Raw genomic sequence first — 12,514 nt, 5'->3', positions numbered from 1 at the left:
TTGTGTATCTCCTTCTCCCTCTGGCCAGGTGAGTTCTCAGGACTCTGAGCTGTGACACTGTTGTGGTGCCATGGATCACAGGACAGTTCTGAAGGATTCTCTCAAGGATGGCGCTACAGCCTCTGCTCTGCATCTCCGTGGCCACCACGGACATGCACCTCTGCTCTCATTTTGAGTTGCACAAGTAAAATTGAACTCATCTGCTCCTGCTTTGGTGGCTGGAGTCCCTGGGAGGAAGTTCACATAGGGGTTTTAAAAACAATACTCTTCTTGTTGCTCTTTCGTACATTAAAATTTCTTTATTTTCTTTCTTTTTTTCTTTTCTTTTCTTTTTTTTTGGCATGTGCTAGTGAAGTGTATATATTTGCGTGCAGGTTTGTTTCTCTGTGTGTACATGTGCACATGTGATTGCATACATGTGGAAGTTAGAAAGAGAACTCTCAGCCACCTTTTCTTTTGAGACAGGGACTCTCATAGGCCAGCAGGTCACCAAGTGGGCTAGGCTGTCTGGCCAGAGATCTGAAGGGTCATGGCTGCCCCACTCACACCCTCCAGCATTGGGGGCACGACCATATTCTACCATGTCTGGGATTTTTTTTTAAAAGGTACAGTCTGAAAATCAAACTCAGGTATCCACTGGAAGGCAAAGTACTTTCCTGATTGAGCTACCTCTCCAGATATATTTAAATTGAAATTTCCTTTGGGTGTTGTAGACTTGCTGCATTTGCAAAAGCTCATATTGAGAATCCCAAATGCTATACACTTGCTTTCGACCAGTGACAGCATCTTGCACTCTTAATTACTAAGCTACCGAATTATTGCACTAGCGCATTTTGTAGCTATAGGGTCATGCACAAAGAAGCAAGCAGTGACTCCATTTCCTGGTCCCTCCTCACTCCTGGGTCCCACTGAAGTCGGCTGTGCCCCTCTCCCACTTTATGCCCCCCCTTCCCTGATGCTCTCTCCTTGTTATGGTGGAATTCCAGGGTTTCTCCTTGACACTCTGGCGAGCCTTCCTGCTGCTGATTGGCTAATTGGTGGCAGCAGCAGCAATGATTCCCACTTCTTCCCCTGGTTGTCGGGCCTCACAGTTCTTTGTGCTCATTTTTCTTGGCATACCCGGTTGGAAAGAAGCAGTGTGTGCGTGCATGTTTGTACATGCTTGCATGTATGTGCGCACACATGTAAGTACCTGCATGTAAAGGTCAGATGTTGAAGTTCGGTGTTTCCTTCCATCACTCTACACCTCATCTTTTGAGATAGAGTTGTTCACTGAACCCAACCCTCATCAGTTGGCTAGACTGGCTGGCCCCTGGGTGCTTGTGACTTGTGCCCCTACACTAGGGTTGAAGATGTGCATGACCATAGCTGGCTTTTACATGGGCTTTGGGGATGTAAGCTCAGACACTCTACCAAGTGAGCCATCTCCTATTCCACAGGACGACGCTATCCTGAAGTTTCATTTTATGGGTTATGTGACTACAGAAGGGTTCATCACCTTGTCTGAAGTCACACAGTTAATGAGCAACAGAGCCCAGGTGCAAACCCATTGGTCTGGCTCAGAGTCAGGATCCTTCACTATAGAATTCACCGAGAGATGGGCAGCTCACCAACTTCCTTAATACTTACACATTTCCCTTCTGTGGTCTCTGTGATGCAGGCTATGAATGTGTCTAATATGTGACGTGATGAGCTGGGGTGGGCTAATTGGGCGGGGGAGCTCTCTTTCTGGGGAAAAGGGGAGAGGGGATGAGAGAAGAGGGAGGGAGCGCAGGACTGGGAGGAGAGGAGGGAGGGTGCTGCAATTGGGATGTAAAATGAATAAGTAAATAAATAAATGTTAAAAAGATTTGGTGTAAGCCTGCCTCCTACTGTCCCTGTCTCTGCACCCTAATTGCCAGCCCCACCCACCAGTTCGTCTATGCATTTGCTTTGGTTTTCATAGATTCTCTTACAGCCGCGGTCACCATGTGCTCTCCTGGTTCTCTCTGACCACGAATGGAATCTTCTCCAGCACCAGCAAGACAGCCGTTGCCTTTGCCTCTCCACATATTGATGTGATTAATTACATCAGTGCGGTTCCTGATGGGAACCTTCTGATGTCACACTGGTCTTGTTCTTTAACCGGGTTCCATTTGCTAATATTTTATTTATTGGTTAGCATCAAGAGTGCCTAGGACATTCGTTCCAGCCCATTTAATTTTCTTGTTAATTTATAGGGGTCAGTCTCCTTAAAGAAATAACTTTAATCTCACTGTGTTCATGTTTTTCCCCAGGGGATGTCTTTAATTTGCCCATTAAGAGAGAAACAAATGTATTTTCTAATTATCACTCAGTAGTTACATACCCTTACACTGGGGCATGAATTAGGAAAGCTAGACTAACGTGACTGTCTTATACATGAGGTAAAGCTCTGAATTCCCAGAAAGTGCAGTTTGGTACTATTATGTGACACTGTTATCAGGGAGATAGGAGCAAACATCTACTCACCCCAGATAGGGAACAAATCACAGGCCAAAATAAGATACTACCAAAGTCAAACTTGATGAACAAATGACTTTTATTGGGGTAGTTTACAGGATTATGGGTGGAGTTACTTAATAGGAGCAGAAATGACTCAAAGACAGTCATGTCACCAAAGCCCAGCTCACGAATGCAGAAATGCTAGAGCCTACCGCATGACTTGCAGGCTGCTCCACAGGTTGGAGAGTGTTCAGCTGGTGTGGTTTGAGAGAGATTTGCAGTAGTCATTACTCTTTATTATTACTTTGCAATAGTTATTACTGTGCCTGGAAAGCGAGGAGATAGCCTATCTGGTCAGTTTCAGGAACTTCCTGAGCCTTTTGAGTTGTTTACTTCCTGGCTTTAAGAAACTTCCTTACAGGGTGGAAGGTTTCACCTCCTTTTAGAACATCCCGTGCCTTCACAGGCTTCCCTCCAAGGTGGAGTGTTTTACCTCAGAGGAAATTGGTTCCTAGAAGGTAAGAGAAGCATTCTCTTTGTAGAGGAGCTAGAGTAACCATCACTGTAATGGTGACATAAACTAAAGAAGTAGAGCAGTGGTAACATTTTCAGGGCTAACATGATGCCAGTCATGGGCCTGAACACATTACCTGTCCTGTTGATGGGAATGTAGTCTGTGAGGGCAAGCCCACACATATGGTGCAAATTAAAAGTCATTCATCAGTTTATGAGATTTGCACTGTTGTTGTCCATAGTAGAAACAAGATGGTCTTAGAGGTGAAACCACCTGCTTAGGCTCATCATGATAGAATAGGGTTTACTGTCACTGGGTTCTAGGTATGGTGTTTAACCGGGTGCTAGCCATGAGGTCAGGATCTTTCCCTACTGGCATTCTTGATGTCCCACCTTTCCAGTCACCCATGGCTTGCATTGTGGAGCATGTCTTACATGTCTAAAACTGCTCACCTGACTCACATCTGCTTTGCTGGGGGTTTATTTTGGTGTCCCTTCTTCCTTTCGCTGCCCCCTCTTTGCTCCCAGGGATGCCATGCATGCTCGTGCACACACCATCTGTGGTTTTTCTCCTGGCTTTTAGCATCTTCAAGGTCCTTGGCCCCTTGCTTGTCTTCTGGACCATGCAGGACACTGGTTGGTTCCTTGTTAGAATCAGGGCCCCAGACCACTCAGCATGAGTTTTCTGAGTAACTAAGGGCCTAGACCTTCCTGTTAGGTCCTCTGTGAGCTGAGTTTGGCCTGGTGTGTGGCAATGGTTGCTAAGCATCACCTTCAACCCTGTTGACAGGGTAGGGCTTGGGGCTCACAGGCCTGTGGCTCTCCAGGGACCTGGCAATGCTTTAGAACCATCACATATCTCAGAACATGTTTCATTAAATCTAGTGGAACACTGAGGCTGCACTTCATAAACAAGGGACTTTGTAGCGCTCAGTTCTGACTTCCAGAGGTACATCACTGGCTTAGCTTTGTCTAATCCTACCTCATGGTATATGGCATCATAGTAATGGGAGAACTTGCAGGAGTGAGCAGTCATGTGGCAGCATGGAAGCCATGGAGCAGGCAGAAGCCAGTCTTGAACCAAGCAGGGTCTCATGAGAACCTCCTGGTGGCTGACCCTCCCAACCCAGTTACTTTGCATTAGACCTACCCTTTAAAACTGCCACACTGAGGTCCAGCCTTGGAACACAGGCATCCATGGGAAACAAGCTACACCCAAGCACCTCTCAAGGACAACTCCGTCAGTACACTCACATCAAGGCACTCCCAGAAGCCCATGCATTCTTTAAGCTCAGCTACAGGGAACCGTGCAGATGCCAAGGACAGAGGAACTCTTCCTTGGGTGATCAGAAAGTCTTCACAGAAGAAAGGCCATTGGAGGTGAAGACAAAAGCTAGGGTCCAGCGAGGAGGGGTGAAGTGGGGCCAGCAGCTTTCTGGGAAATTGAGGGGCCCTTCTCAAGGGAGGAGGCCCAGGCGAGGGGAGGTGTGCACCCACAAGTTTCTTAGTCTCCTGTGGTCCAGGAAGTCACAGCCCCTGGGATGATGACTGATCTCTGTCAAACTGTGGCCCTCTGACAGGTATCTTTGTTTGCATGTGCCCACACACCAGGGCCTCAGAGTCTCTGAGCTGAAAGCACCCCTTCTTTTCCAGGAGCATCTGTCGGGTTCTGCCCAATATATCTACAAGTCCATCCGGGATACATTCCACACGGGCAGAGCAGCAGCTGGTGGGAGCCCCCTCATGACTGTCCAGAGCTCCTTCTGGTGGTCCCCAGAAAAGAATACAAGGCCCATAATGCATCAGAGCCAAGTATTGGGTGGACAAATGCAGCGTCCACGGAGCGTTTCCTCTTTGCCGTGACTCCCAGTAGAGGGGCGATTCTCATTGTCCCCTTCTCACCGTTCAGTGAGCGCTGGCCTCTTCCTCTTTCTGTCTGAGTACTTAAACAGGGAGTGACATAAACAGGTGACCTCATATCCAAGCTGCTGCCGGACACCAAACAGAGTGGCACTCTCTGCAGTCTGGATCTCATTAGGATAAAGAAAATTAACTTGCTTTGTGGGGATGCAGGAGAGAAGTGAACAGCGAGCTTGGTTGTTAACTCTGGATTCATGGACGACCATAAAGTGCTCAGGAATTCCAACCAAATGTGAAGACTTGGGGCCTGACCAAATCTAAGAGCTTCATACCCAATATTGGGAGGTGATCAGTACCCAAGAGTGTGGGAGTTTGCTATTTTGAATTTCCTTCGAGGGCTGATGGCTGTAAAGGGTCGTTTGAACAGCTGGTGTTCTTATCACGAAGGGGCTCTGGTTCTGAGAAGTGACTCCGTCACTAAGTTTGTGAAATAATTCTTAATAGCTGTAGGAGATTGAGGCTAGTGCCAATATCATTTTGAGGGAGACAGTGGGCTTGAACTTGTGACCTGCTTCAGGGAGCTGAGGAGGTGCTATGGACTGCCCTCACCTCTTTTCTACAATCTGCCTTCTTGCTGATCCACTAATGTAGGGTGCTTGCCATGGTTACCGTCTTAGTCAACTGGAGCCGCTAGCTTCTCTTTATTCCTCCGACCCATGGTCCCACAGATCGTCACCTTCACCTGCTGTAACTCCCCCGCTCTCCCCCTGCCTCCTGAGATACAGCTGCTGTTTTTCCCAGAGTAATTCCTCACACACAGTTACCCTGGGGCGGGGGACCTGAATTCCTGTGCGTGGGTCTTGCCTTTGTCCACTTCCATTCTCTTGCCCCCATTTTAAGCTCTTTCCTGTTGTTTTCTCTGGTAACCACTTACCTTCCCCCCTTTACCAGGCTAGATATGTTTCCTTCAGTGAGTTACTTGCTGCCTCCCTCTGGCACCCCGTGTTGGCAGTCATTTCCCCTCCCACATTCCCGTAATGGTGGGTAAGTCTTGCTACTGCATCCCCAAAAGATGACTTCACAGCCCAGTGTCAACCATGAGAGCAAGGGCAGTTCCTTGACTCCCTGCCATAGGGCCTCAGCCATTAGCAGGGTCTCAGTACATAGGAGATTAGAGACTTCTGTCTCGTGATTTTGAACTACCACTGTCCCATAAGAGCACCATGTGAGCCTATCAGACATTCATTTAGCAGTGTTTAGTCATAATTTGTTACAAGTACGTAAGCGTGTGTTTTAAGTATGTGAGTTTTGAGGTACGTATTCACTTGTGTAAATGCAACTTCGCTTAAGACATGGAACATTTTAACCAGTCCTAGATATTCTTAGGTACTTATAAAAGGTTTTTCTTTACTTTTTATTTTATGTGCATAGTGGGTTGGCTTGCATTTATGTCTGTGTACCATATGCACGCAGGGCCCTCAGAAGTCAAAAGACAGCACTTGATCCCCTCAAATTGGATCTATGGCTGGCTGTGAGGCACCATGTGGGGCTGCGAACTGAATCCCAGGCCCTCTGCAAAAGCAGCCAGCACGCTTAACTGCTGAGCCATCGCTCCAGCCCCAGCCGTCAGGCAAGCTTGTGTTCAAGTTGCCTGTCACTTTATTGAGATAAACACTGGTCTGTTGCATTGCAGAGAGAGTTCATTTTGCCAAGTCTAGAATGACATACAAAGGAAATCACAAGGCACGTGTTTATTCATATCTGCCTCCTTAGGTTCAGCTTGTTGAGACCGTCTTTGCTGTCTGGACAAAAAGCTTGCTCATTCTCTTCCTCTGAGGAACGGCACTCCAGGGTGTGGGGATAGATTTCTTTGGTGACATGTGGATTCTTCCAAGTCGGCGGCTATTCTGAATAAAGCAGCTACTACAAATGTTGTTGCCTTTGTCTTTCTGTGAGTGGGCCGCTTTTTATTTCTCAGGTGACATGCCCACACCTGCACATGTGGAGGTTGGAGGCTAACTTTAGGAGTTTTCCTCAGTCACTCTCTACATTAGTTTTTGTTTGTTTTTTGTTTTTGTTTTTTTGTTTTTTTTGAGACAAGGTTTCTCTGTGTAGCCTTGGCTGTCCTAGACTCACTTTGTAGACCAGGCTGGCCTCGAACTCACAGCGATCTACCTGCTTCTGCCTCCCGAGTGCTGGGATTAAAGGCGTGCGCCACCACCGCCTTGCACTACATTAGTTTTTGAGAGAGTTTCTCACTGAACCTTGATCTTACTGACTTGGTTAGTCTGTCTGGCTAGAGAGGCCCAGGGTCTTCTTGCCTCTGCCTCCCCGGGGATGAAAGTTCGGGCACTGCTGCAGTGCCCAGATTTCTTTGTGAGTGCTAGGAAGCCAAACTCAGGGCCTCGTGCTTGTGTGACAAGCACATTATTGACTGAGCCACCTTCGCAGCCTCAGAAATGCACTCATTTTTTTTAGATGGTCTTGCACTTCTTTCTTGAGCTGATTCCCAACAATTTTATGAGTTTGATGCAGTTATAAATTGTATTGTATTAGAGAATTTATTTCAGGATAGTTGAGCTCTTCAGGAATAACCAATTCCCCCATGTACCAGCATCTTCCTATAGATCAATACACTGTTATGAGTCATAAAAACAACCCCTGGCACATTGCTATTACAATATCATCTCTGACAAAAAATGCCAGGAATGCAAGATTTCATTTCTTTCTAAACTTTTTATTTTTGAAGTATCAGTTCTAAATTATCTGTTCTAATCGTTTGTGGAAAGGGCTATCCCAACCACGTATTATGCTACTACACTGATATTAATGAAAATTAAAAACTGCAATAATAAGAGATTTCAGAAAATGTCATTAGTAGATTGGGAAAGAACTGTGCAGTAGAGATGGTTAACAACTTGTTACTAGGCCACATCATGGGCATATTTGCAGGACTAGTTTCCATAATGAACGAGAGTGTGTACATAGACGTGTGTCACATGGTGGGAAAACCCACCACTCCGTGAAGGCGATGCAACCAGTTTTCCTCTGAAGTTTCCCTTACTACTTTCCTTCTATATTCACTGGCTGGAGTCCTTCTGCCAAACCAGGATGGAGCACTTGCCCTATTTGCTTATCTGATTGTTTACCTGTTTCTTAGGTACACACAGCTGTCTCTTGCATATTCTGATAGTCTGTTGCTGATCTTATGGACCTAGCTCCCTCAGCTCAACTGTGGACAGTTCCTTCCGACTGCTTTCTGTGTTGTGTTGACCCATCTCATGCATTTTGAACCACTTCTTGATTTTCTGGCATCCCAAGAGGTTTTAATTTCATCCTGTATCTTTCCTGCCTCAGATGCGATCTCCTTTCCCAGAGCTCTGCCTCCTCAGGAAATGGTGTTTGGAAGTTCGGGCCTGGGTAGCATACGTGCTTATGGCTAGTGTGGCGTCATTGCTCCTAGGATCTCTCAGTGGCCCAGAGAAGCACATGCATGCATATTAATAGACATAGTCGATTCTAAACCTGTGTCTGTATGTCTGTTTTTACTTACAGCTTCTGTGCTGTCATTCACCTCACCTTTTGATAGGTTCTTTTCTTTTTTCTAAAGATTGATTGATTGATTGATTATCATGTGTACAGTGTTTCACCAGCAGGCAGGAAGAGGGCATCAATCAGATCACATTATAGATGGTTATGAGCCACCATATGGTTGCTGGGAATTGAACATAGGACCTTTGGAAGAGCAACCAGTGCTCTTAAGATCTGAGCCGTCTCTCCAGCCCCTCCTTTTAGCTTCTTTTCTTCAAATTCTACTTATGGTTTTGATGTGGAACAACCAAGTGTCACCTGTATCCATTAAGGTTCCTCCAACCATGCTTATAAGACTGCCTTTTCATCCACCCAGGAAGAAAGGCTTCGTGTGAGTATAGACTGAGTCTTGCCTCTCTCCTAGTAAGATTATTGAAGATACAAATGTGCTTTTGTGGATACTCTCACTATATGTTTCAGTAGTGGATATCCAAAAGACTGGTGCTTTGTTTTTGTCTGCTCTCTCATCTCCTACAGACGCCTAACCAATCATCTCTGTTGCTTGCTTCCTTCCCCATTAATAGAAAATCACGATCAAGTCTCCATCAGGTTCGGCCTTCCTCTTGATCTCGAGTTTCCTTCTATCTTTGCCTTCACTTATCTTCCCTTCAGAGAGCATCTCCCCAAGGAGCCCGTGGTGCTGATGCCTCTGCTGTCTGGCTCCATGGTCCACATCTTAACTCTGTGTCTAGTTTTCATCCCGGCTACTCCAGCCCTTTCCCCTCACGTGATTGGTCTCCCAGTGGCTTGTGTGCAGTGGCTGTTGGTGATGACTTTGATCACCTGGCTGAGGTAATTTGTATCAAAATTCTATGTCCTCCCAGCAAACAAAAAAGAAAATATGTATATGTGCTATACCCACAGTGCTTCTTTGTGTCGTCATCTTTAAGTAGAGTGGGTCAATCTGGGTTGACATTAATGTTCCCTTGTCTAATCCATCACCACCCGTAGCATCCTTTTACCTTCTTGCGTTTGTTTTGCAGTGTCTCACCTGGCCTTTCCACTTGCCTACTATTAAATCAGGTTTTCAGTTCCAGGATACATATGTATTGGGTCTTAAGCTCTTGCCCACATTTCCTCAAGAGACAGCTCTATCAACTAGCGCGCTGCACATGTACAGTTGTTTGGGCCTTTTGTCCTCAGGATTTCACAGCTGTTTACAGTCAAGAAGGTCAGCCCCAAGGACGCACAATTTCTTTATTGCAGTTGTTTCATACTGTTAATTGTTTACTTGTGTTCTGCATTTTCATCCTGGGAATCTCTCAGTTTCCTACATGATCTTTAAATTTTGCATACGCGAGCTGGGCATGGCGGTGCATGCCTGTAATCCAAGGACTTGTGAGGCAGAGGCAGAGGCAGGTAGATCGATGTGAGTTCAAGGCAAGCCTGACCTACAAAGTGAGTCCAGGACAGCTAAGGCTACATAGAGAAACCCTATTCCAAAACAAAAAACAAAAAAGATTATTACACACACAAAGCCTCACTCATCCTATTTGCTTTGACAACTAACTGTGTGGTTTACTATAGCAGTACCACTAGGAATAGTCTTCCTACGTTAAGTATCATGCACTTCATCCATCTAATGCTACCCCTTCCTCTGAAGCCCCACACCCACAGACCTGCCCCCCATCCCCTTGTTTACACACTGCAGACTTGCCTCCCATCCCCTTGTTTACACACTGCAGACTTGCCTCCCATCCCCTTGTTTACACACTGCAGACCTGCCTCCCATCCCCTTGTTTACACACTGCAGACCTGCCTCCCATCCCCTTGGTTATACACTGCAGACCTGCCTCCCATCCCCTTGTTTACACACTGCAAACTTGCCTCCCATCCCCTTGTTTACACACTGCAGACCTGCCTCCCATCCCCTTGTTTACACACTGCAGACCTGCCTCCAAAGCCCTTGGTTACACACTGCAGACCTGCCTCCCATCCCCTTGGTTACACACTGCAGACCTGCCTCCCATGCCCTTGGTTACACACTGCAGACCTGCCTCCCATCCCCTTGGTTACACACTGCAGACCTGCCTCCCATCCCCATGGTTACACACTGCAGACCTGCCTCCTATCCCTGTTGTTATGCACTGCAGTTTTAATCATTCAGTGTGTACCTTTTCCAACTAGCTCCTGTTTCTCATCAGTATCTCATGCACTCCTCCCATGACTTCTCACAACTTGGTAACACATTCCTTTGGGATAATGTCCTATATGTACAACATTGTTTCTGCATCCATCTATCTGTAGACATCATAGGTTTTTTTCCAGCTTTGCATGATTGTGAATAGAAAAATTGTATTAGTTAGGTTTGCGTTGCTGAAACCAAGTACCTGACAGAAACAGCCCTAGGGAGGAAAGATCAATTTGGCTCATGATTTTTGTCCGGGGTTGCTCCGCCCTGTGTCTCTGGATGTGGAGTAAGGCAGCAGTCGTTGATGATGGAGCATGTGGAAGAGCGAGGCATTGTCTTGCAAAGTCTGAGCCCAGAGACCTATGCATTCCACCACTTCTCCCACTAGCACCACCCCAGGACCAAGAACTCAAACCATGAGCTCATAGGGGACATCTCACATTCAAGCCATAACAAGTACTGTAACCATCCAGGTATATGTTAATGGCTATAAAAGTTTGCAAATCACTTGGAAAGTTCTTAGAGGCATCACTGCTAAATCATTTGGACATCTACACTTAACTGTGTAGGCTATGCCGAACCATCTTTAAAGTGTACAGTTTTGATTTCTCACTAGTAATGAGTGAAGGTTCCTTTTTATTCTAACATATAATTTTCAATTTAATTTAATAAAAAATAAGACAGCTTTTGCAGCCACATTATGATTTATTCTCTACCTAGCTTGACATAGTTATAATTGCAAATAAAATGGTATGTATTTACAGTGCATAATGTTTTCATATTATATATGATAATTAACATATACATACCTCATGCTACTATCTGTGAAAAAAAAAAATATATATATCTGAAGAGATAGCTCAATGGTCAAGAGCACTTGCTGCTCTTGCGGAGGAGTAGGTTCCTAGTACCCATATGGAAGTTCCTGGAATTTGACACCCTATTCTGGCTTCTATGGGTCCTGGACACGTGTACATACTGAATTTACATATTTTCAGGCAAAGCATTCATACGTGTTGTGCTGGCTAGTGTTATGTCAACTTGATACAGTTAACCTCAATTAAGGAAATGCCTCCATAAGGTCAGGCTGTAGGAAGCCTGTGGGTCATTTTCTTAATTAGTGATTGATATGAAAGGACCAGCCTATTGTAGGTGGTGTTATCCTCAGGCTGGTGGTCCTGGGTTTGGAGATTTGCTCAACGATGTTCATAACAGCTTTATTCATAATACCCAGAATCTGAAAATAACCAGATGCCCCTCAGCTGAAGAATGGATAGAGAAATTGTGGTACATTTACACAATGGAATACTACTCAGCTATTAAATGCAAAGAAATCTTGAAATTTGCAGGCAAATGGATGGAACTAGAAAAGATCATCCTGAGTGAGTTAACCCAGATACAGAAAGATACACATGTTATATACTCACTTATAAGTTGATATTAGCCCAACACAGATGTCCTCTGAGAGACTCCACCCAGCAGGGGATTGGGACAGATGCTAGGACTCACTACTGGACTGCGGGTCGAGCACTGAAAGTGGTATGGAAGAATGGGGAGATGGAAGGACCCAGAGGGCTCAGGAGCCCCACAAAGAGACCATCAAGGCAGACGGATCTGGACCTATGGGGGGCTACACAAACTGTTGCATCAACCAAGGACAATGCATACAGTAAACTTGACCCCTCCCTGTTCAGATATAGCCAATGGACAGCTCATTCTCCATGGTTGTGGGGAGAGCCGGGACTGCCTCTGGCATGAATTCTGGTGCCCCTGATTTGATCACTTCCCCTTGGTGGGGAGGCCCAGTGGGCACACAGTGGAAGAGAAGCAGCCTATCTCGATGAGACCTGATAGGCTGTGGTCATATGGTGGGGCAGGGGGTCCCCTTCTGTCAGAGGTCTAGGGTAGAGGAATAGGGCAGAAGAGGGAGGGAGGGTGGGAACAGGAAGATACAAG

The sequence above is a fragment of the Acomys minous genome, assembly GCF_964271855.1.
Source record: "Acomys minous genome assembly, chromosome: 9".
Lineage (NCBI taxonomy): Eukaryota > Metazoa > Chordata > Mammalia > Rodentia > Muridae > Acomys > Acomys minous.
The sequence above is the reverse complement of the archived record's forward strand: the minus strand, read 5'-3'. Positions refer to the sequence as shown.